Source organism: Haemaphysalis longicornis, unplaced genomic scaffold, assembly GCF_048455015.1.
Source record: "Haemaphysalis longicornis isolate Haplotype H1 unplaced genomic scaffold, Haemaphysalis longicornis Haplotype H1 scaffold_9, whole genome shotgun sequence".
Taxonomy (NCBI): domain Eukaryota; kingdom Metazoa; phylum Arthropoda; class Arachnida; order Ixodida; family Ixodidae; genus Haemaphysalis; species Haemaphysalis longicornis.
Genome location: NW_027526460.1, coordinates 164,814,944 through 164,840,754, shown reverse-complemented (window position 1 = coordinate 164,840,754; position 25,811 = coordinate 164,814,944). Strand labels below are relative to the sequence as shown.

Here is a 25,811-nt window from a genome sequence, read left to right as displayed (position 1 = left end):
TCCCAAATAATGATCACGTATTTATTTTCACACGACAGTTTCTGAAGAATACTACCAAGAGAACGAAAAAAGTATTGAATTGGTGATGATGCAGACCGGTAAATAAATGCTGCCTAAAACAAAATTTGAAGTGTCGATAGCTACGAATGACGAGTTCGCCTCAACCGAAACCGACTCGCAATTTGCTGCGGCGAGTGATGAACCATACCTTCGAGTGTATGCGATGTCAGCAGATATATGAAGACTGCTGAACCACTATGATTTCTATGAGGGCGATGGCAAAAATCGGCATTGTAGGAATTTCTGCAACATAAATTGCTGTCACCGGGAGTGAGCCAAGTCTCAGACAACCAAATAAAGGAAAAGGAATGATCTAGACAGGAATAAAAATTGGTGATCCCATCGTGGCTTTTGCGAAAACTTCGAGAGTTAAAATGAATAAGTGCGATTGTTCTCGGAAAGAACATGTTTGAATTCGTCTGAGGAAATCAGAGACATCGGCGCTAAAGATTTGTCGGTCTAACCAAATATGCGCAGATCCGAATCCGAGGATATGCGTTACTGGCGGCTCCCGTTATTCTACCGGGCTTTTATTAGACAATTTTCCGTCCAGCCATAGTGCCACCGGTGTTCCTTTTTGAGTGCCAGAGCTTTCGAGAACAACATTTTGATTTCAGTAGTTAAATTGTCATTCAGCTGCGGGGCCCGCGTCTTCGGCCTCCTGCTCGACCTCCTCAAGCCGGACACGCCGCATGACAAGTCGCCGGGTGAGCTGCTCGCGACGCTACGCTCGCGCTTCAGCCCGGTCCCGTCCACGTTGATGGAGCGCTTCTGCTTCAACAACCGGAGCCGCCGATACGGAGACTCTCGGGCAGTTCGTCGCAGCGCTGCGAGGGCTGGCGAGCGGCTGCGCCTTCGGGGACCAGCTCGACTCGCTGTTCCGGGACCGTTTCGTCTGCGGCATTAACGAGTCCGCCATGCAGACGCGACTCTTGGAGCTTCGTGACCCCTCTCTGGACGACTCCGTGAAGGCAACGCTGGCGATGGATGCTGCGGCCAAGGACACGGGCGAGATAGCACGTGCGGCCGACTCACTGTCGGCGGAAGCGGCAATGAACAAGATGGCGACACGGCATGGCAGGTGCAGTCGTTGCGGTGGTGACCTACCCCCCCCCTTCCCCATACAGTGCCAGATCGCGGAAGTGGAGTGCTTCGCGTGTATAGAAACAGGCAGATTGCTCGGGCGTGCGGAGGGGGGACGGCGAACGGACAGAAGCAGCAGCCGGGGGCAAGCACGTGTTCTCCTTAAGCCCACGGCCAAGGGAGCCGGCGCAAGGGTAGGTGGCGGGGGCGTGCAGCAGCAGCTTTGGGTTCCTCAGCGGCTAGGCTTCTCGTCATGGCCGAAGACCCGCAGACTTTCGACATGTGGCAAGCTGGCATAGTTCATTCGTCGGTGCCGCTCACTGTCGAAGTCTGCGGGCGTCCCGTTTCCATGGAGCTGGGCACAGGGGCCAGCGTGTCGGTCATGGCCGGGAAAGTCTTCAAACGCACCTTCCCTTGAGTGTCCATCGAGGCGTCCGGCGTCATGCTGCGCAGCTACTACAGACAGCTCGTCCAGGTGGAGGGTCAAGCCCAGGTCAGGGTTCGCCTGGGCGACAGGGAGGCCACCCTGCCCCTGTACTTGACCAAGGGGGCGTCACCGACGCTGCTCGGCCGGAACTGGATCCAGACGTTGGGCGTGCGGGTGCCGGAGTACCAGAAAGCAGTAAATGCAGTGGAACACGTCCCAGGCCTCCTCACCAAGTTCAAGGCCCTGTTCCAGTACGGGGTGGGCACATTAACCGGCACGGCAGCGAGCATTCATGTCCCAGAAGGAGCGCGGCCCTAGTTTTTCAAGCCGCGGCCGCTGCCGTTCACCCTGAAGGATGGGGTCACCCACGAGCTGCCCCGTATTCAAGATCTCTGGTCGGCGTTGTCCGGGGGACAGAAGTTCACAAAACTTGACCGCAGAGATGCTTAGCAGCCGCTGACGCTCCAGGAGTCGTCCCGGAAGAATGTCACCATATCGACAGCGCTGGGACTCTTCCAGTACACGCGCTTACCGTTCGGTGTGGCCTCAGCACCTGCCATTTTCCAGAGGGAGACGGACAACCTGTTCAGGAGCATGAGGCACGTAGCGGTGTACATGGACGACATGTTGGTGACCGGTACAGACAACGAGGAGCACCTGCAGAACCTGCACGATGTCCTGGCACGATTGCAGGATACCGGGCTGAAGCTCAAGCTTGAGAAGTGCATTTTCTTGGCCTCAGTTTTGAGTACCTGGGCCACATGGTTTCCCAGGCTGGCCTGGTCCCAGCACCCCGTAAAGTTTAGGCTGTGCTCAAGGCGCCCAAGTCCCAGAACAAAAAGAAGCTACAGAGCTATCTCGGCCTCATCAACTTCTACAGGAGCTTCCTGCCGAACCTGTCGTCGCAACTACAGCCGCTCCATCTTTTGCTTCGAAATGGACAGCAGTGGGCCTGGAAAAAGGAACAGGACGTGGCCTTCCAGCACAGCAAGGAGCTCATCACCAAGGCTCCGGTGATGGTGCATTTCGACCCGGCCATAGATGCGTCGCCGTATGGTGTGGGAGCCGTCCTGGCCCACCGGGAGAAGAATGGCCACAAACGCCCTGTATCGTTTGCGTCCCGTCGGCTTCATTCTGCAGAGGAGTGGTACAGCCAGCTGGACAAGAAAGGCCTGGCCCTGATGTTCGGGGTCGAGCGCTTTCACCAGTACTTGTGGGGCCGAAAGTTCGGGGCAGTCACAGACCACAAGCCGCTGGTGGGACTGCTGGGGCCTGACAAGGCGGTTCAGTGCAGGCACTGCAACGGCGGTTCAGTGCAGGCACTGCAGGCACTGCAGGCAGTGCAGGCACTGGTTCAGTGCAGGCAGTGCAAGGCACGACGCACCTTGAGTGGTGCGTCGTGCCTTGATGCTCGCGGCCTACAGCTACCGGCCAGTCTACCGCCCGGGAAAGGACTTGGCATCTGCTGATGCCCTGAGCCGACTGCCTATGCCGGAGGTTCCTGCTGCAGTTTCAGAACCTGCCGAAGTGTTCACGCTGGAGCACTCTTACCTCGAGGTGCTTTCCAGATCGGCATTGTCGCAGGCAACCAGCCGGGACCCAGTCCTGTCACAGGTGGTCAAGGCGGTGTCCCTAGGGGAGGAGTTGGCAGAGCGGACGTACAGCCCCAAGGCCGCCAAGCTGAGCCTACAGCACGGCTGCCTGCTGAAGGGTTCCAGGGTGGTGATTCCACAGAGCTTGCCGTCCAGGCCCTGCAGTTGCTGCACGCGGGTAATCCAGGCCTGGATGACCCGAAGATGGCGGTCTAGTCCCAACTTTGGTGGCCTGGCCTGGACATTGCTCGCATGGTGCAGAGCTGCCAAGTCTGCCAGCAGAACCAGCTAGCCTCACACCATGTGGAGATCACCCCCTGGCCGTTCCCACAGAGACCCTTGTCCCGCCTGCACGTGGATTTCGGGGGCCCCAACTACTTCCTGGTGGTGGCGGATGCCTTCGCCAAGTGGGTGGAGGTACTGCCAGTCACCAATGCATCGGCAAGAGTAACCATTGCGGCGCTGCGGGAAGTCTTCGCAGCCCAGGGGTTGCCGGACGTCACCGTGTCCGACAATGAACCCGCTTTTGCCAGCGAGGAGTACCTGGCCTGGCTGACGAAGAACGGAATCCGCCGGATGATGGTTCCGCAGTACCACCCTGCGTCAATGGTGCTGCTGAGCGAGTGGTGCAAGGTGTGAAGGAGAAGCTCAAGAAGAGCAAGGCGGGGAATTTCCGGACGCAGGTCGCCCGGGTCCTGTTTCAGTACCGGACCGCACCACATGATGTACCCGCCGCGGTGGCTCAGTGGCTAAGGCGTTGCGCTGCTGAGCACGAGGTCGCGGGTTCGATTCCCGGCCGCGGCGGCCGCTTTTCTGATAGAGGCGAAAAGCAAAAACGCCCGTGTGTACGAGATTTCGGCGCACGATAAAGATCCCCAGGTGATCAAAATTAATCCGGAGCCCTCCACTACGGCGCGCCTCATCGCCTGCGTTGCGTCGGCGCGTTAAACCCCACAATCAATCAACCACATGATGTCACGGGCCGTGCCCCCTGCGAGCTCCTGTTGGGCCGGATGGCGGAGACACCGTTGGACGTGTTGCATCCAGGCCTGCGGTCCACAGCGCTCCTGAAGCAGCTGAACCAGAATGTGGCTGCTGACAGAGGTTGCCGTCCTGGGCCTTTGCCGGAGTCTGGGGCTCCGGTCTTCACGAGGAACTTCCGGCCTGGTCCACCCTGGGCTGCCGGGCATGTGGTCTCTCCTGCCAGTGCGTCATCACTGCTCGTCCGCATGTCGGATAGGACCAAGTGGCACCGGCCTGCTGACCACGTGAGGCCTCGCCTGGAAACCTCAGCCGCCCCTTCAGGAAGCCAGCAGGCAGGGGAGCCACTACACCAGCCGCTGCCAGCACATCACCAGGGGTTGGTACTACTCGCGCCACTGTGGCGCCACTTGCACGTCCGTTGCCGCCTGCAAGGCCGACGGACTGTGCGAGACACATGCAGCACACGGCGCTGCCGCACCTACATCAACACCGGTCCTCAGGCGAAGTGAAAGACTGCGGAAACCGCCGAACCGTTACTCGCCGGGGTGACAAGTGTCGTTTTGTGGTTGTGTGGGACAAAAAAGCTTGGAAGTGAGGGGTGTGACAAGTGTGGCACCCCCCTACCTTAATCTAAGTTCAGTGACCCCACCAGGCTTGGTGGACAACATTGTGTGTGGCTGGCCGCCGAGAATAGCAGTTCGCGGTCAGTCACCGTCACCACCAGCACGCTGCGGGTCGTCACTTGGCTGGAGGGTACCCCGACCCTCCCACGTTCACGAATGCGGGCCAAATCGGGACAAAGGTGACACGCGCCAAGGATTTCCTGTAGAACAACAGTCCGTCAATTACAAGGTACAGCCGCCGCAGCCAGTGCTGCGGCTGTTATGAGTTCGCCGGCACAACCCTTGGCTTAAACAGTATCGCTGATAAAAATGGTGCAGTAAGCTGGTGGTAAACAGTTACGGTCTCTTGAGGTGTGCTGAAGACAGCGCAATCAGACTGCGTGGCAAAACTATCAACGCATGCGACAACACTGAGACGAAGGTATGCTACAGGCGAGGGAGAAATAAAAAAAGCAGGGCCATAGAGCTTCAGTGCTCGGCTCTAGCCTCATGCTTAGAGGGACACTGAAGACAACCGATAGGTTGGTTTCAACCGTAAGTATGACCTCTCCGTAACCATTACAGCGTTGATTCGGTGCTGAAAGATGCCGTAATTGCGGAGAAATCTCTTATAAAGGAAGGCATTTCACTTCCTCATTTCTTTCGCAGCGATTCCATGACGCAAGCGACGGCTGCTGCAGCCGCCGTTTGTGTTCCCATAAACCGTAAGCAAGAGAGGCACCGGGGATGCACAGCGGAATCGAAGCAAGAGAAGAAAAGGCTGCCACATACGAAGCGGTTTCGTCAGCTATGGTCAAATCAGTCGTGCAATCAGTCTGAACTACCACTTCAAGTGAGAGCAATGAAAAAAACGTACACCAATCATGGATGTTAAAAAAACAAAAAAAAAAAATTCCCGCGCCTTCCCGCGAGGGGAACACGAGTAAATGCAGAGCATTGGGGCCTCAGTACTGGTTGAAGGCACTGTTGCTTCCATCGCTTCTTCCGTGATGCTGGAGTAGCAGACACCAGTAAACGTGGGGGCGAGCGTCAACCAAGGAAGGAAGGAGCAACGCAGTGACTGAAGCACGAGCGACCGCTAGACGCTTTATATTTGCAGCGCGCGCAGTAGAGGGAGAGCAGTACGGGGGGGAGAGCATGCCTGCCCAAGCAGCGCGCGCCCTTCCACGCCCCACCGCGCTGCTATCACGCACCTGTTACGCCGAGACCGCGACGGAGCGAACGGGCTGACTACGACGCATGCGCGCGCCAGCTGCTGTTCAGAGAGAGGAGGGAAGGAGGAGAGGCCCACCTGCTGCGGACGCGGAGCTGTTGACACCGTCCGACGCAGGAAGAGGCGAGCCTAAGAAATGCTCTGCATTTAAAAAAAGAACGTTTAGGCTCCCGTGCGGGTGCCTTATTCACAAAGCTCGTATTTGAGAGCCTTGTCATGCGTTTTCTCGACCAGGCGGGCTTCCCCGCAACATCCTGTGCTTCTTTGAACAACTAGGCATGTAGCTTCATGGGTCACGTGATCACTATTGACGCATGGTTGAAGAAATGCGTATTGTCCTTTTTAAGCCGCGCTAGAATTGGCGTCGAACCAACCGCTCGTACGAAGATGGCTGCTTCGCAGGGTGGTATGGCCACAAGTGGAACCACTAACTGATTTAGTGGTTCTAGCCACAAGCATGGACGACTAGCGCCATCCAGCGGCAGCCAGGGAGGACACTGCATACGCCACTAATTGCGTACCCTTGAAAATGCTGATTTAAGCCAAAACAATCGTTCCCGTGTTTATTTTAGAGCAATGGCTACGCACACAGTTGCCTACAAAGGCCCCACAATGATGTGGCCGAGTATTGCATCAGTTATTAAACCGAAACCGAAGCGTTTGGGGTCGCCGCGTGATATATCGGCTGGGCTCCCATGATATTGCTTCAAGCTTTCTTTTTGTTCTTCCACGTTAAAACATGACACTACAAAAGCATCCAGTTAATTATTGTTAGATGCAGAGCATCTGATTCACTCGCCTTGTCCCTCCGTCGTCGTCGTTGTCGTTGGCGTTGTCCACCCCTCCCCCATTCTCCTCGCCGCGCCAGCTGCGCTCTCCGCCGCTCACCCCCTCTCCTCTCCGATAGCGAACACTTTCTCGCGAGGGCATTGGATTGGATTCGATGGGATTGGATTGGATTGGATTGGCTTGGCTTGGATTGGATTGGATTAAAGTGGATTGTGTTGCGTCATAGCCGCGGCAGACGCGCTGGGGCCGGCGCATGTGCGGTACTCTCTCTTCCGCGGTTTCCTCTCCTTCGGGCGCGCTGCGCATATAACCAGTGTGCCGTTCTCCGGCGAAGCAACATCCACGTTTTGCTGAAACACCTAGAGTCCACGCCGCTTTACAAGTACGCCAACGTCGTCATCGACTGGGACCGGCTTACGCAGTCCCCTCAACGTTATGCGCGCTATAAAACGCGGTCCCTTCGGCGCTCCGCCTATGCGTCGCATCTACACAGGGGTTCCTGCGAGGGGAGGTGGGAGTTTTTAACTTGTGAAAGCGCACTGCTGAAATATGTGTCACGCATGTTTTTTTATTTTATTTATTTTTTGTTTATTTCCAGGTACTGTTGGCCGATTGGGCCGTTACAGGGGTGGGGTAGAAAACTGACATAACAACCGTCATGTCAAGCGTAAAGAAGAAATGCATAGCCGATAGAAAATGAATACATCATTATACTACATTCTACAACTTAATGCTGCATCACATACATCACAAAATACACTTCACAATATTACATCCTACAATGTACATGAGTCAAGTTACAGCAAATACATTCAAATTTACAACAAAACACAGGCGCACGCACGCAAAAAAAGCGATCACCGTTCACGAAGATTCACTTTGAAAATATTTTGTAACATTGTGTTCAAAATGTTCTGCAGTTTGACAATCGCGTATAGCATCCGGTAATACATTCCAGTCTTTTATTGTTCTAGGGAAAAACGAGTATGCATATGTGTTCACGCGACATTGAGGAACGAGATATTTTCTGGGGTGGTCACTTCGTAGGCTCCGCACTTGACGGGGAATTAGGTACTGCTCTGCACCAAAGTTAAATGTGTTTTGGGAGAGCAAAAACAAGAATTTAAGTCTGGCTATGCGACGGCAGTCTAGGAGGGGTTGTAAATTTTATTCTTGTAGCATCTGCGTTACAGAATCATTACGAAAATACTTTGAAAGAATAAATCTCGCCGCCCTTTGTACGCGCTCGATGTTTTTAATTAATCCTTTTTGATGAGGGTCCCATATGATGCTTGCGTATTCCAGTGTAGGCCTTACTATTGTTAAGTACGCTGTTAACTTTACGGGGTCTGGAGCGAGTTTTAATTTGCGACGTAAGAACCATAACTTTTTTTCAGCAGTAGAGCAGATATTGTGATGTGTTGGGTCCAGTTCAGTTCTTCAGATATTGTTACTCCTAAGTATTTACACTTGTTAACGGTAGCTAACGCAGTGGAACTTAGTTGATACTCGAAATTTTTGACGTGCTTTAGATTGTTTGTAACTCGCAAAACAACCGTTTTTTCTTTATTCATTTGCATTTTCCATGTTTCGCACCGTTTTTCAATAGACGACAACGCGTCGCTGAGCATTTTTTGATCACTATGGTTGCATATTTCTCGATAAAGTAAACAATCATCGGCGAATAGTCGAACGGTAATATTTTGATTAATGTCAGAACAAATATCGTTGATATAAACGAGAAATAATACTGGTCTGAGGACGGACCCTTGAGGGACTCCAGAGGTTACCAGTAAACAATCGGACTTGTTGCCGTTCATGTCCACATACTGCGTCCTGCATGTCAGATATGACCTGACCCATTCCACTACATTGTTGTTTATACCAATCTGCTTCAATTTCTTAATTAATTCGTTATGAGGAACCCTATCGAAGGCCTTTGCGAAATCAAGGCTGATTGCATCAACCAGTTTTTCATTATCTATTGCTCTGGAAAAGTCTTGGATGGTCTCAAGAAGCTGCGTTACGGTTGAAAGCTTTTGTCGGAAGCCGTGTTGGTTAGGATGTAGTAATTTCGTATTTTCTAGATACTGATATATAGCTTTGGATATAACGTGTTCGAGGAGTTTGCAGCAGACGCAGGTTAAGGAGATTGGCCGGTAATTTTCGATATTCTGCTTGTCTCCGGTTTTGTGTACCGGGACCACTTTTCCTAAAAGCCAGTCATTCGGGACCCGTTTTTGGTGCAAGGAGGCATTAAAAATTATTTCCAAGTATCGGGCAACCCATTCAGCGTATCTACGCAAGAAAGCATTTGGAATTCTATCCGGACCAACAGATTTATGTTCTTTAATGTTTAGCAGGAGCGATAGTATTCCTTCATAGCTAATTCGTACTTCTGGCATGTCAGACATATGGGACAATGATGTGGCTGTAGTTGAAGCACTACATTCGGAATCATTTGAAAAGACAGACTGGAAGAACCTATTATGGTGAGACGCAATTTTCGAACAGTCGGTTATGATTTCGTCGTCAACATCAATGCTGTATTGGCTTTGAGGGGTTTGTGACCAGTGACGCCAAAACTTTTGCGGGGAAGACACCATGAAGTTTGTAAGTGTTTCCTCGTAATATTTCTGTTTTTCTTGCCTAAGCTTTGTACGCAACTGTGAAGATAAGTTTGATATCTTTTCACGATTTTTGACTTTCCTTTGCCTTTCTATTTTCCGCTCCAGACGAACAATCTCTCGCGTTATCCAGGGATTACGTCTATTTTTTCTATTTTTCCTTAATGGTACGAATGAATTTACACAGTGCAAGATAATGGTTTTGAATCTTATCCACAAACAATTGACGTCATCGTCAGGGCTCAGACTGTCTAGTTGAAACGACAAGTAGTCAATGATGCTCGTGTCGTCAGCTTTAGCAAAATTGGGTACATGCGCAATGCATTCTTTAACATTTGATGCAGGAATGTCGGTTTTAATTTGTACAAATGCAAGTTAATGGTCTGATATGCCATCTTCTACTGCTACCTGATAATCTTCAAACCGTCCATCAAGAAATACTAGGTCCAATATAGACTGCGCTGTTCCCATTTTTCGAGTGCTTTCCTGTAGCAACTGTGCTAAATCGTTCGCTGGTTTTGCGTCTTTTGTTGTTCTACATAGTGTTTAATCGCCTCTAAATATTCTATCGATGCGTGAGGGGATCTGTAAATTGCTCCTATTACGACTAAATTGGTTCCTAATTTTACTTGGCACCAAGCGCGCTCGTGATTAGGGATACCATTCATGTTTACGAATTCAATATTTTCCTTTATTATGATTGCAACTCCTCCTCCTCTAGTTTCTATATCATTACGTATTATCTTAAAACCTGGAGGCGATAACTCGCAATCCTGTATTTCTGGTTGCAGCCACGTTTCGATAACAATAACCACGTGAGGGTCGTAAATGGCTAGCACATGTTCTATATCACCGACTTTATTCACGAAACTTCGAGCATTAAGTTTTATAAGTCGAAAATCTGTTTCCTGGATGACGGTATTTCACTGGCCACTATCTCTTGGTGTAGCCTTTGGCGGCGCATCTTTGGTTTTCGGCAGTTGCCGTATCCTGACGCGGCTATTTTTAGAATAGTCCCACACGTAGACGTTGCTATCTACAGTAAGCCTGTCTCGGTTCAAGCGCACGCGGGAGCCTTCATCTTTTTCTTTCAACGCAGACTTGCAGAGCACGACTTAACAAAACTTGTTGCTGAGCTAGTTGGTACATAGTTCAAACAAAGTTAAAAACGTGGCGCAAACTAGACGGGACTAGACGGGATCTCTTGTCCCGTCTAGTTTGCGCCACGTTTTTAACTTTGTTTGAACTATGTACCAACTAGCTCAGCAACAAGTTTTGTTAAGTCGTATTTCTTCTACACTGAGCTCTTTTCTATGTCGACAGACCACGCAAAGTCAAATTACTACTTGTGTTAACCTTATAGCTGTTTCCAATTGCCGGTCGAGGCTACTCACTTACTGCATCAAACGGAAGGTGGTGCCCCTGGAAGTTCAACTGCTCTTCGGGGTACAAGAACCATCATGGGGCCATGCACGAAGGATTTGTCGGGTCCTGAAGTCTGAGTTATGGCACCAGGTTTGTCTCTACAATGACTGGTTGCGGGTCTTAATTGAACGTGACGGTAACAGAGGAAGCCTGCGGGAATTTCAACTGTTGGCAGCGCAGAGCACAGAGTTCCTGTGGCAACGTACTCGTGTCGGGCTGCCACCAAGACGCAGCGCGGCCGCCCGAACGTCATCTGTAACCTTCATCGGAGGCGCATTCGTTCCGAGTGATGTTCAGCAGATTTTAGAAAACGGCCCGAAGTTCAGCTTCCAACCTGCATCAAGAAGGACACAACTTGTAGCCATGGTCCGAGGTGTAGCCAGCCGTGTGAGTGAGCAAGACCGGGAACGAGCCATTGGTTGGCGCCTGTATCTGTGTTTCTTGTCTCTCTTGTCCCGTCTAGTTTGCGCCACGTTTTTAACTTTGCAGATCAGCTTGTCCTTATTCAGTGTCTCTTTTGAATAGTCGTCGCCAACCGAAATACCACTCCCTTTTAGTTTTCCGCAGCTATTGAAAACCTTATCTTTTTCCTTATAATCATAAAGCTTCAGTATTACTGGCCGAGGCCCGGAGGGTTCTTCTGCATATTTGTTGTGATGTGGCTTTCCGACTCTGTGCATCCGCTCTATCGTTTTAAATGCAGAGCATTTGTATAACTCACGATGTCACCCGTGCGTCGGCGTCCGCAGCAGCCAGCCTCCCCCTACACTATAAAAAGAAAAAGAAATAACAGTTACCGGCGCCTGGTTTCGATCCCACGACCCTGCGGGCGGAACGCAAGGTACATGGTGCTCTACCCACTGCGCCACAAAACGACACAGAATCAAAGGCTACGAACGCACCTTATATCGTTGACTCATTCAAACTACGTCGTCAGCGGCGTGCCTCAGCTGCGTGCTAGCGGCGTGATAGCTGCGTGGTGTACACGTGATAGCACCAACCCCCCAAACACTAAACGTTACCGCAATACAACCACCCCGTATAAAGCGGGTTGGCGCGGGCTCCACTCCAGTCAACTCCTGCGCTCTCTTCCCTTGCGTTCGTCGGTGGTCGCAGTTGATAAGCCGATAACGCCAGCGTCAACGACGGCGTCAACGATAACGGTGGCTTCGACGGCTTCGTCGCCAATGGCGGCGGCGACAACGGCACCGGCAACAACAACGCCGGCGGCGGCTGCCTGGACGGCACCGTCGCGCTGGCGCGCGTCATCCCCGTGGTGAGCGACATCGACGACGCGGACGCCTCGCTGGAACGGTTCCGGGCGTTCGCGGTGTGCGCGTCGTGCAAGGACTCGTTGGTCCGCGGCGTAATCCCTTCGATGTGCGTCGCCTACGGCTACAGGTACCCTCCGCATCCTGCGCACCTGCCCGAGCTCAACGCGGTGGAAGAGCGGCTGATCTCGCCTCGACTGCCGTTCATGAGCATCCGGAGGTTGACGCGGGCGACGGGACAGTACGGCCCGTACGGCAGTACCACCACCACCACCACCAACCCTACGCCACGTAAACGACCCCAATGCTCTGCATTTACTCTTGTCCCTCGCGCGGGGGCATGCGACGGAGGATTTTTTAAACTAACACCGAGCTTTTTCTTCAATACTTCTACAACTACCTTTTTCTCAAGTTCTTATGAAGTTTCATTTTCAGTCTCCGGTATACCAAACACCATGAAATTGTTTCGCCGCATTCTGTCTTCTAAAGCAACAAGTTTTTCCTGTTGCTTTTCCAAAGCTGAATTCAACCTCTCGGTTGTGTCTTTTATTTCAGCAAGACTTTCCGCTTGGTCCCTACAAAGCTGTACAATGTCTTCCAGGGCCTTAAGTCTGTCGCTAAGGCCGCTTAGGTTGGCCTGAATTGCCTTTTGGCCATCACACAACCCTTGTACAAGTACTTTTATATCGGGTCCAGGGTTAGTCTCAACGTCACCTGGCAACAGCAAACACAGTGATGCAAAAGCAGAAAACACTACCCGCGGGGAAGGCAGCACTACGAGGAAGCGATTGTCGCTCTTGTAAGATGAGTGTGAACTAACCTGTTGAAACAGAAGGAAGTTGTTTGAGCACATCGCCCATGCGTTGCCGCAGTGCCCACTGGATGTTGCCGGCGAGGGTGCTTGCTTTATACGGTCTTGCCACGGCGTTGTTCCACCTTGGTTCCTGGTGTCGAGGTTGTCGATGATAAACGTGTGAAGTTCCAATTCGGCAGAATCAACCGCAGCAGCCGGGTAGCCCAGACGCATGCTCCATGCGTTCCCATGGAAGGAAGCGCAGATGAGAATCACCTGTTCAAACAGAAGGAAGTTGTTTGAGCACATCGCCAATGCGTTGCCGCCGTGCCCACTGGATGTTGCCGGCGAGGGTGCTTGCTTTATACGGTCTTGCCACAGCGTTGTTCCACCTTGGTTCCTGGTGTCGAGGTTGTCGATGATAAACGGGTGAAGTTCCAATTCGGCAGAATCAACCGCGGCAGCCGGGTAGCCTAGGAGCATGCTCCATGCGTTCCCATGGAAGGAAGCGCAGATGAGAATCACCTGTTCAAACAGAAGGAAGTTGTTTGAGCACATCGCCCATGCGTTGCCGCCGTGCCCACTGGATGTTGCCGGCGAGGGTGCTTGCTTTATACGGTCTTGCCACGGCGTTGTTCCACCTTGGTTCCTGGTGTCGAGGTTGTCGATGATAAACGTGTGAAGTTCCAATTCGGCAGAATCAACCAAGGCAGCCGGGTAGCCTAGGAGCATGCTCCATGCGTTCCCATGGAAGGAAGCGCAGATGAGAATCACCTGTTCAAACAGAAGGAAGTTGTTTGAGCACATCGCCCATGCGTTGCCGCCGTGCCCACTGGATGTTGCCGGCGAGGGTGCTTGCTTTATACGGTCTTGCCACGGCATTGTTCCACCTTGGTTCCTGGTGTCGAGGTTGTCGATGATAAACGTGTGAAGTTCCAATTCGGCAGAATCAACCGCGGCAGCTGGGTAGCCTAAGAGCATGCTCCATGCGTTCCCATGGAAGGAAGCGCAGATGAGAATCACCTGTTCAAACAGAAGGAAGTTGTTTGAGCACATCGCCCTTGCGTTGCCGCCGTGCCCACTGGATGTTGCCGGCGAGGGTGCTTGCTTTGTACGGTCTTGCCACGGCGTTGTTCCACCTTGGTTCCTGGTGTCGAGGTTGTCGATGATAAACGTGTGAAGTTCCAATTCGGCAGAATCATCCGCGGCAGCCGGGTAGCCTGGGAGCATGCTCCATGCGTTCCCATGGAAGGAAGCGCAGATGAGAATCACCTGTTCAAACAGAAGGAAGTTGTTTGAGCACATCGCCCATGCGTTGCCGCCGTGCCCACTGGATGTTGCCGGCGAGGGTGCTTGATTTGTACGGTCTTGCCACGGCGTTGTTCCACCTTGGTTCCTGGTGTCGAGGTTGTCGATGAGAAACGGGTGAAGTTCCAATTCGGCAGAATCAACCGCGGCAGCCGGGTAGCCTAGGAGCATGCTCCATGCGTTCCCATGGAAGGAAGCGCAGATGAGAATCACCTGTTCAAACAGAAGGAAGTTGTTTGAGCACATCGCCCATGCGTTGCCGCCGTGCCCACTGGATGTTGCCGGCGAGGGTGCTTGCTTTATACGGTCTTGCCACGGCATTGTTCCACCTTGGTTCCTGGTGTCGAGGTTGTCGATGATAAACGTGTGAAGTTCCAATTCGGCAGAATCAACCGCGGCAGCTGGGTAGCCTAAGAGCATGCTCCATGCGTTCCCATGGAAGGAAGCGCAGATGAGAATCACCTGTTCAAACAGAAGGAAGTTGTTTGAGCACATCGCCCTTGCGTTGCCGCCGTGCCCACTGGATGTTGCCGGCGAGGGTGCTTGCTTTGTACGGTCTTGCCACGGCGTTGTTCCACCTTGGTTCCTGGTGTCGAGGTTGTCGATGATAAACGTGTGAAGTTCCAATTCGGCAGAATCATCCGCGGCAGCCGGGTAGCCTGGGAGCATGCTCCATGCGTTCCCATGGAAGGAAGCGCAGATGAGAATCACCTGTTCAAACAGAAGGAAGTTGTTTGAGCACATCGCCCATGCGTTGCCGCCGTGCCCACTGGATGTTGCCGGCGAGGGTGCTTGCTTTATACGGTCTTGCCACGGCGTTGTTCCACCTTGGTTCCTGGTGTCGAGGTTGTCGATGATAAACGTGTGAAGTTCCAATTCGGCAGAATCAACCGCAGCAGCCGGGTAGCCCAGACGCATGCTCCATGCGTTCCCATGGAAGGAAGCGCAGATGAGAATCACCTGTTCAAACAGAAGGAAGTTGTTTGAGCACATCGCCCATGCGTTGCCGCCGTGCCCACTGGATGCTGCCGGCGAGGGTGCTTGCTTTATACGGTCTTGCCACGGCGTTGTTTCACCTTGGTTCCTGGTGTCGAGGTTGTCGATGATAAACGGGTGAAGTTCCAATTCGGCAGAAGCAACCGCAGCAGCCGGGTCGCCCAGGCGCATGCTCCATGCGTTCCCATGGAAGGAAGCGCCGATGAGAATCACCTGTTGAAACAGACGAAAGTTGTTTGAGCACATCGCCCATCCGTTGCTGCCGTGCCCACTGGATGTTGCCGGCGAGGGTGCTTGCTTTATACGGTCTTGCCACGGCGTTGTTCCACCTTGGTTCCTGGTGTCGAGGTTGTCGATGATAAACGGGTGAAGTTCCAATTCGGCAGAATCAACCGCAGCAGCCGGGTCGCCCAGGCGCATGCTCCATGCATTCCCATGGAAGGAAGCGCAGATGAGAATCACCTGTTGAAACAGACGAAAGTTGTTTGAGCACATCGCCCATGCGTTGCCGCCCTGCCCACTGGATGTTGCCGGCGAGGGTGCTTGCTTTATACGGTCTTGCCACGGCGTTGTTCCACCTTGGTTCCTGGTGTCGAGGTTGTCGATGATCAACGTGTGAACTTCCAATTCGGCAGAATCAACCGCGGCAGCCGAGTAGCCTAGGAGCATGCTCCATGCGTTCCCATGGAAGGAAGCGCAGATGAGAATCACCTGTTCAAACAGAAGGAAGTTGTTTGAGCACATCGCCCATGCGTTGCCGCCGTGCCCACTGGATGTTGCCGGCGAGGGTGCTTGCTTTATACGGTCTTGCCACGTAGTTGTTCCACCTTGGTTCCTGGTGTCGAGGTTGTCGATGATAAACGTGTGAAGTTCCAATTCGGCAGAATCAACCGCGGCAGCCGGGTAGCACAGACGCATGCTCCATGCGTTCCCATGGAAGGAAGCGCAGATGAGAATCACCTGTTCAAACAGAAGGAAGTTGTTTGAGCACATCGCCCATGCGTTGCCGCCGTGCCCACTGGATGTTGCCGGCGAGGGTGCTTGCTTTATACGGTCTTGCCACGGCGTTGTTCCACCTTGGTTCCTGGTGTCGAGGTTGTCGATGATAAACGTGTGAAGTTCCAATTCGGCAGAATCAACCGCAGCAGCCGGGTAGCCCAGACGCATGCTCCATGCGTTCCCATGGAAGGAAGCGCAGATGAGAATCACCTGTTCAAACAGAAGGAAGTTGTTTGAGCACATCGCCCATACGTTGCCGCCGTGCCCACTCGATGTTGCCGGCGAGGGTGCTTGCTTTATGCGGTCTTGCCACGGCGTTGTTCCACCTTGGTTCCTGGTGTCGAGGTTGTCGATGATAAACGTGTGAAGTTCCAATTCGGCAGAATCAACCGCAGCAGCCGGTAGCCCAGGAGCATGCTCCATGCGTTCCCATGGAAGGAAGCGCAGATGAAAATCATCTGTTGAAACAGAAGGAAGTTGTTTGAGCACATCGCCCATGCGTTGCCGCCGTGCCCACTGGATGTTGCCGGCGAGGGTGCTTGCTTTATGCGGTCTTGCCACGGCGTTGTTCCACCTTGGTTCCTGGTGTCGAGGTTGTCGATAATAAACGTGTGAAGTTCCAATTCGGTAGAATCAACCGCGGCAGCCGGGTAGCCTAGGAGCATGCTCCATGCGTTCCCATGGAAGGAAGCGCAGATAAGAATCACCTGTTCAAACAGAACGAAGTTGTTTGAGCACATCGCCCATGCGTTGCCGCCGTGACCACTGGATGTTGCCGGCGAGGGTGCTTGCTTTATACGGTCTTGCCACGGCGTTGTTCCACCTTGGTTCCTGGTGTCGAGGTTGTCGATGATAAACGTGTGAAGTTCCAATTCGGCAGAATCAACCACGGTAGCCGGATAGCCTAGGAGCATGCTCCATGCGTTCCCATGGAAGGAAGCGCAGATGAAAATCATCTGTTGAAACAGAAGAAAGTTGTTTGAGCACATCGCCCATGCGTTGCCGCCGTGCCCACTGGATGTTGCCGGCGAGGGTGCTTGCTTTAAACGGTCTTGCCACGGCGTTGTTCCACCTTGGTTCCTGGTGTCGAGGTTGTCGATGATAAACGGGTGAAGTTCCAATTCGGCAGAATCAACCGCAGCAGCCGGGTCGCCCAGGCGCATGCTCCATGCGTTCCCATGGAAGGAAGCGCAGATGAGAATCACCTGTTGAAACAGACGAAAGTTGTTTGAGCACATCGCCCATGCGTTGCCGCCGTGCCCACTGGATGTTGTCGGCGAGGGTGCTTGCTTTATACGGTCTTGCCACGGCGTTGTTCCACCTTGGTTCCTGGTGTCGAGGTTGTCGACGATAAACGGGTGAAGTTCCAATTCGGCAGAATCAACCGCAGCAGCCGGGTCGCCCAGGCGCATGCTCCATGCGTTCCCATGGAAGGAAGCGCAGATGAGAATCACCTGTTGAAACAGACGAAAGTTGTTTGAGCACATCGCCCATGCGTTGCCGCCGTGCCCACTGGATGTTGCCGGCGAGGGTGCTTGCTTTATACGGTCTTGCCACGGCGTTGTTCCACCTTGGTTCCTGGTGTCGAGGTTGTCGATGATAAACGGGTGAAGTTCCAATTCGGCAGAATCAACCGCAGCAGCCGGGTCGCCCAGGCGCATGCTCCATGCGTTCCCATGGAAGGAAGCGCAGATGAGAATCACCTGTTGAAACAGACGAAAGTTGTTTCAGCACATCGCCCATGCGTTGCCGCCCTGCCCACTGGATGTTGCCGGCGAGGGTGCTTGGTTTATACGGTCTTGGTACGGTGTTGTTCCACCTTGGTTCCTGGTGTCGAGGTTGTCGATGATAAACGGGTGAAGTTCCAATTCGGCAGAATCAACCGCAGCAGCCGGGTCGCCCAGGCGCATGCTCCATGCGTTCCCATGGAAGGAAGCGCAGATGAGAATCACCTGTTGAAACAGACAAAAGTTGTTTCAGCACATCGCCCATGCATTGCCGCCGTGCCCACTGGATGTTGCCGGCGAGGGTGCTTGCTTTATACGGTCTTGCCACGGCGTTGTTCCACCTTGGTTCCTGGTGTCGAGGTTGTCGATGATAAACGGGTGAAGTTCCAATTCGGCAGAATCAACCGCAGCAGCCGGGTCGCCTAGGCGCATGCTTCATGCGTTCCCATGGAAGGAAGCGCAGATGAGAATCACCTGTTGAAACAGACGAAAGTTGTTTGAGCCCATCGCCCATGCGTTGCCGCCGTGCCCACTGGAAGTTGCCGGCGAGGGTGCTTGCTTATTCGGTCTTGCCACGGCGTTGTTCCATCTTGGTTCCTGGTGTCGAGGTTGTCGATGATAAACGGGTGAAGTTCCAATTCGGCAGAATCAACCGCAGCAGCCGGGTCGCCCAGGCGCATGCTCCATGCGTTCCCATGGAAGGAAGTGCAGATGAGAATCACCTGTTGAAACAGACGAAACTTGTTTCGTCTGTTTCAGGGCAGGGCGGCAACGCATGGGCGATGTGCTCAAACAACTTTCGTCTGTTTCAACAGGTGATTCTCATCTGCGCTTCCTTCCATGGGAATGCATGGGCACATCGCATGGGAGCACATGGGCACATCGCATGGGAATGCATGGGCACAACGCATGGGCACATCGCCCATGCGTTGCCGCCCTGCCCACAGGATGTTGCCGGCGAGGGTGCTTGCTTTATACGGTCTTGTTACGGCGTTGTTCCACCTTGGTTCCTGGTGTCGAGGTTGTCGATGATAAACGTGTGAAGTTCCAATTCGGCAGAATCAACCGCGGCAGCCGGGTAGCCTAGGAGCATGGTCCATGCGTTCCCATGGAAGGAAGCGCAGATGAGAATCACCTGTTCTAACAGAAGGAAGTTGTTTGAGCACATCGCCCATGCGTTGAGGCCGTGCCCACTGGATGTTCCGGCGAGGGTGCTTGGTTTATACGGTCTTGCCACGGCGTTGTTCCACCTTGGTTCCTGGTGTCGAGGTTGTCGAAGATAAACGTGTGAAGTTCCAATTCGGCAGAATCAACCACGGCAGCCGGGTCGCCTAGGCGCATGCTCCATGCATTCCCATGGAAGGAAGCGCAGATGAGAATCACCTGTTGAAACAGACGAAAGTTGTTTGAGCACATCGCCCATGCGTTGCCGCCCTGCCCACTGGATGTTGCCGACGAGGGTGCTTGCTTATTCGGTCTTGCCACGGCGTTGTTCAACCTTGGTTCCTGGTGTCGAGGTTGTCGATGATAAACGGGTGAAGTTCCAATTCGGCAGAATCAACCACGGCAGCCGTGTAGCCCAGACGCATGCTCCATGCGTTCCCATGGAAGGAAGCGCAGATGAGAATCACCTGTTCAAACAGAAGGAAGTTGTTTGAGCACATCGCCCATGCGTTGCCGCCGTGCCCACTGGATGTTGCCGGCGAGGGTGCTTGCTTTATACGGTCTTGCCACGGCGTTGTTCCACCTTGGTTCCTGGTGTCGAGGTTGTCGATGATAAACGTGTGAAGTTCCAATTCGGCAGAATCAACCACGGCAGCCGGGTCGCCTAGGCGCATGCTCCATGCATTCCCATGGAAGGAAGCGCAGATGAGAATCACCTGTTGAAACAGACGAAAGTTGTTTGAGCACATCGCCCATGCGTTGCCGCCCTGCCCACTGGATGTTGCCGACGAGGGTGCTTGCTTATTCGGTCTTGCCACGGCGTTGTTCCACCTTGGTTCCTGGTGTCGAGGTTGTCGATGATAAACGGGTGAAGTTCCAATTCGGCAGAATCAACCGCAGCAGCCGGGTCGCCCAGGCGCATGCTCCATGCATTCCCATGGAAGGAAGCGCAGATGAGAATCACCTGTTGAAACAGACGAAAGTTGTTTGAGCACATCGCCCATGCGTTGCCGCCCTGCCCACTGGATGTTGCCGGCGAGGGTGCTTGCTTTATACGGTCTTGCCACGGCGTTGTTCCACCTTGGTTCCTGGTGTCCAGGTTGTCGATGATAAACGTGTGAAGTTCCAATTCGGCAGAATCAACCGCGGCAACCGGATAGCCTAGGAGCATGCTCCATGCGTTCCCATGGAAGGAAGCGCAGATGAGAATCACCTGTTCAAACAGAAGGAAGTTGTTTGAGCACATCGCCCATGCGTTGCCGCCGTGCCCACTGGATGTTGCCGGCGAGGGTGCTTGCTTTATACGGTCTTGCCACGGCGTTGTTCCACCTTGGTTCCTGGTGTCGAGGTTGTCGATGATAAACGTGGGAAGTTCCAATTCGGCAGAATCAACTGCGGCAGCCGGGTAGCCTAGGAGCATGCTCCATGCGTTCCCATGGAAGGAAGAGCAGATGAGAATCACCTGTTGAAACAGACGAAAGTTGTTTCAGCACATCGCCCATGCGTTGACGCCGTGCCCACTGGATGTTGCCGGCGAGGGTGCTTGCTTTATACGGTCTTGCCACGGCGTTGTTCCACCTTGGTTCCTGGTGTCGAGGTTGTCGATGATAAACGGGTGAATTTCCAATTCGGCAGAATCAACCGCAGCAGCCTGGTCGCCTAGGCGCATGCTCCATGCGTTCCCATGGAAGGAAGCGCAGATGAGAATCACCTGTTGAAACAGACGAAAGTTGTTTGAGCCCATCGCCAATGCGTTGCCGCCGTGCCCACTGGATGTTGCCGGCGAGGGTACTTGGTTTATACGGTCTTGCCACGGCGTTGTTCCACCTTGGTTCCTGGTGTCGAGGTTGTCGAAGATAAACGTGTGAAGTTCCAATTCGGCAGAATCAACCACGGCAGCCGGGTCGCCTAGGCGCATGCTCCATGCATTCCCATGGAAGGAAGCGCAGATGAGAATCACCTGTTGAAACAGACGAAAGTTGTTTGAGCACATCGCCCATGCGTTGCCGCCCTGCCCACTGGATGTTGCCGACGAGGGTGCTTGCTTATTCGGTCTTGCCACGGCGTTGTTCCACCTTGGTTCCTGGTGTCGAGGTTGTCGATGATAAACGTGTGAAGTTCCAATTCGGCAGAATCAACCACGGCAGCCGGGTCGCCTAGGCGCATGCTCCATGCGTTCCCATGGAAGGAAGCGCAGATGAGAATCACCTGTTGAAACAGACGAAAGTTGTTTGAGCACATCGCCCATGCGTTGCCGCCCTGCCCACTGGATGTTGCCGACGAGGGTGCTTGCTTATTCGGTCTTGCCACGGCGTTGTTCAACCTTGGTTCCTGGTGTCGAGGTTGTCGATGATAAACGTGTGAAGTTCAAATTCGGCAGAATCAACCACGGCAGCCGGGTCGCCTAGGCGCATGCTCCATGCATTCCCATGGAAGGAAGCGCAGATGAGAATCACCTGTTGAAACAGACGAAAGTTATTTGAGCACATCGCCCATGCGTTGCCGCCCTGCCCACTGGATGTTGCCGACGAGGGTGCTTGCTTATTCGGTCTTCCCACGGCGTTGTTCCACCTTGGTTCCTGGTGTCGAGGTTGTCGATGATAAACGGGTGAAGTTCCAATTCGGCAGAATCAACCGCAGCAGCCGGGTCGCCCAGGCGCATGCTCCATGCATTCCTATGGAAGGAAGAGCAGATGAGAATCACCTGTTGAAACAGACGAAAGTTGTTTCAGCACATCGCCCATGCGTTGACGCCGTGCCCACTGGACGTTGCCGGCGAGGGTGCTTGCTTTATACGGTCTTGCCACGGCGTTGTTCCACCTTGGTTCCTGGTGTCGAGGTTGTCGATGATAAACGGGTGAATTTCCAATTCGGCAGAATCAACCGCAGCAGCCTGGTCGCCTAGGCGCATGCTCCATGCGTTCCCATGGAAGGAAGCGCAGATGAGAATCACCTGTTGAAACAGACGAAAGTTGTTTGAGCCCATCGCCAATGCGTTGCCGCCGTGCCCACTGGATGTTGCCGGCGAGGCTACTTGGTTTATACGGTCTTGCCACGGCGTTGTTCCACCTTGGTTCCTGGTGTCGAGGTTGTCGAAGATAAACGTGTGAAGTTCCAATTCGGCAGAATCAACCACGGCAGCCGGGTCGCCTAGGCGCATGCTCCATGCATTCCCATGGAAGGAAGCGCAGATGAGAATCACCTGTTGAAACAGACGAAAGTTGTTTGAGCACATCGCCCATGCGTTGCCGCCCTGCCCACTGGATGTTGCCGACGAGGGTGCTTGCTTATTCGGTCTTGCCACGGCGTTGTTCCACCTTGGTTCCTGGTGTCGAGGTTGTCGATGATAAACGTGTGAAGTTCCAATTCGGCAGAATCAACCACGGCAGCCGGGTCGCCTAGGCGCATGCTCCATGCGTTCCCATGGAAGGAAGCGCAGATGAGAATCACCTGTTGAAACAGACGAAAGTTGTTTGAGCACATCGCCCATGCGTTGCCGCCCTGCCCACTGGATGTTGCCGACGAGGGTGCTTGCTTATTCGGTCTTGCCACGGCGTTGTTCAACCTTGGTTCCTGGTGTCGAGGTTGTCGATGATAAACGTGTGAAGTTCAAATTCGGCAGAATCAACCACGGCAGCCGGGTCGCCTAGGCGCATGCTCCATGCATTCCCATGGAAGGAAGCGCAGATGAGAATCACCTGTTGAAACAGACGAAAGTTATTTGAGCACATCGCCCATGCGTTGCCGCCCTGCCCACTGGATGTTGCCGACGAGGGTGCTTGCTTATTCGGTCTTCCCACGGCGTTGTTCCACCTTGGTTCCTGGTGTCGAGGTTGTCGATGATAAACGGGTGAAGTTCCAATTCGGCAGAATCAACCGCAGCAGCCGGGTCGCCCAGGCGCATGCTCCATGCATTCCTATGGAAGGAAGCGCAGATGAGAATCACCTGTTGAAACAGACGAAAGTTGTTTGAGCACATCGCCCATGCGTTGCCGCCCTGCCCACTGGATGTTGCCGGCGAGGGTGCTTGCTTTATACGGTCTTGCCACGGCGTTGTTCCACCTTGGTTCCTGGTGTCGAGGTTGTCGATGATAAACGTGTGAAGTTCCAATTCGGCAGAATCAACCGCGGCAGCCGGGTAGCCTAGGAGCATGCTCCATGCGTTCCCATGGAAGTAAGCGCAGATGAAAATCATCTGTTGAAACAGAAGGAAGTTGTTTGAGCACATCGCCCATGCGTTGCCGCCGTGCCCACTGGATGTTGCCGGCGAGGGTGCTTGCTTTATACGGTCTTGCCACGGCGTTGTTCCACCTTGGTTCCTGGTGTCGAGGTTGTCGATGATAAACGGGTGAAGCTCCAATTCGGCAGAATCAACCGCAGCAGCCGGGTCGCCCCGGCGCATGCTCCATGCGTTCCCATGGAAGGAAGTGCAGATGAGAATCACCTGTTGAAACAGACGAACGTTGTTTGAGCACATCGCCCATGCGTTGCCGCCGTGCCCACTGGATGTTGCCGGCGAGGGTGCTTGCTTTATACGGTCTTGCCACGGCGTTGTTCCACCTTGGTTCCTGGTGTCCAGGTTGTCGATGATAAACGTGTGAAGTTCCAATTCGGCAGAATCAACCGCGGCAACCGGATAGCCTAGGAGCATGCTCCATGCGTTCCCATGGAAGGAAGCGCAGATGAGAATCACCTGTTCAAACAGAAGGAAGTTGTTTGAGCACATCGCCCATGCGTTGCCGCCGTGCCCACTGGATGTTGCCGGTGAGGGTGCTTGCTTTATACGGTCTTGCCACGGCGTTGTTCCACCTTGGTTCCTGGTGTCGAGGTTGTCGATGATAAACGTGTGAAGTTCCAATTCGGCAGAATCAACCGCGGCAGCCGGGTAGCCTAGGAGCATGCTCCATGCGTTCCCATGGAAGGAAGAGCAGATGAGAATCACCTGTTGAAACAGACGAAAGTTGTTTCAGCACATCGCCCATGCGTTGACGCCGTGCCCACTGGATGTTGCCGGCGAGGGTGCTTGCTTTATAAGGTCTTGCCACGGCGTTGTTCCACCTTGGTTCCTGGTGTCGAGGTTGTCGATGATAAACGGGTGAATTTCCAATTCGGCAGAATCAACCGCAGCAGCCTGGTCGCCTAGGCGCATGCTCCATGCGTTCCCATGGAAGGAAGCGCAGATGAGAATCACCTGTTGAAACAGACGAAAGTTGTTTGAGCACATCGCCCATGCGTTGCCGCCCTGCCCACTGGATGTTGCCGGCGAGGGTGCTTGCTTTATACGGTCTTGCCACGGCGTTGTTCCACCTTGGTTCCTGGTGTCGAGGTTGTCGATGATAAACGTGTGAAGTTCCAATTCGGCAGAATCAACCACGGCAGCCGGGTCGCCTAGGCGCATGCTCCATGCATTCCCATGGAAGGAAGCGCAGATGAGAATCACCTGTTGAAACAGACGAAAGTTGTTTCAGCACATCGCCCATGCGTTGCCGCCCTGCCCACTGGATGTTGCCGGCGAGGGTGCTTGCTTTATACGGTCTTGGTACGGCGTTGTTCCACCTTGGTTCCTGGTGTCGAGGTTGTCGATGATAAACGGGTGAAGTTCCAATTCGGCAGAATCAATCGCAGCAGCCGGGTCGCCCAGGCGCATGCTCCATGCGTTCCCATGGAAGGAAGCGCAGATGAGAATCACCTGTTGAAACAGACAAAAGTTGTTTCAGCACATCGCCCATGCATTGCCGCCGTGCCCACTGGATGTTGCCGGCGAGGGTGCTTGCTTTATACGGTCTTGCCACGGCGTTGTTCCACCTTGGTTCCTGGTGTCGAGGTTGTCGATGATAAACGGGTGAAGTTCCAATTCGGCAGAATCAACCGCAGCAGCCGGGTCGCCTAGGCGCATGCTCCATGCGTTCCCATGGAAGGAAGCGCAGATGAGAATCACCTGTTGAAACAGACGAAAGTTGTTTGAGCCCATCGCCCATGCGTTGCCGCCGTGCCCACTGGATGTTGCCGGCGAGGGTGCTTGCTTATTCGGTCTTGCCACGGCGTTGTTCCATCTTGGTTCCTGGTGTCGAGGTTGTCGATGATAAACGGGTGAAGTTCCAATTCGGCAGAATCAACCGCAGCAGCCGGGTCGCCCAGGCGCATGCTCCATGCGTTCCCATGGAAGGAAGCGCAGATGAGAATCACCTGTTGAAACAGACGAAACTTGTTTCGTCTGTTTCAGGGCAGGGCGGCAACGCATGGGCGATGTGCTCAAACAACTTTCGTCTGTTTCAACAGGTGATTCTCATCTGCGCTTCCTTCCATGGGAATGCATGGGCACATCGCATGGGAGCACATGGGCACATCGCATGGGAATGCATGGGCACAACGCATGGGCACATCGCCCATGCGTTGCCGCCCTGCCCACTGGATGTTGCCGGCGAGGGTGCTTGCTTTATACGGTCTTGTTACGGCGTTGTTCCACCTTGGTTCCTGGTGTCGAGGTTGTCGATGATAAACGTGTGAAGTTCCAATTCGGCAGAATCAACCGCGGCAGCCGGGTAGCCTAGGAGCATGGTCCATGCGTTCCCATGGAAGGAAGCGCAGATGAGAATCACCTGTTCTAACAGAAGGAAGTTGTTTGAGCACATCGCCCATGGGTTGAGGCCGTGCCCACTGGATGTTGCCGGCGAGGGTGCTTGGTGTATACGGTCTTGCCACGGCGTTGTTCCACCTTGGTTCCTGGTGT

At 53.6% G+C, this 25,811-nt stretch overlaps 1 protein-coding gene across 1 annotated transcript in view; it reads left to right on the top strand.

The window, feature by feature from the left end:
- LOC144152050 (uncharacterized) overlaps positions 1 to 25,811 on the top strand; it is a 138,156-nt gene that overhangs the window by 66,437 nt on the left and 45,908 nt on the right. The gene's annotated exons all lie outside the window — the stretch shown is intronic.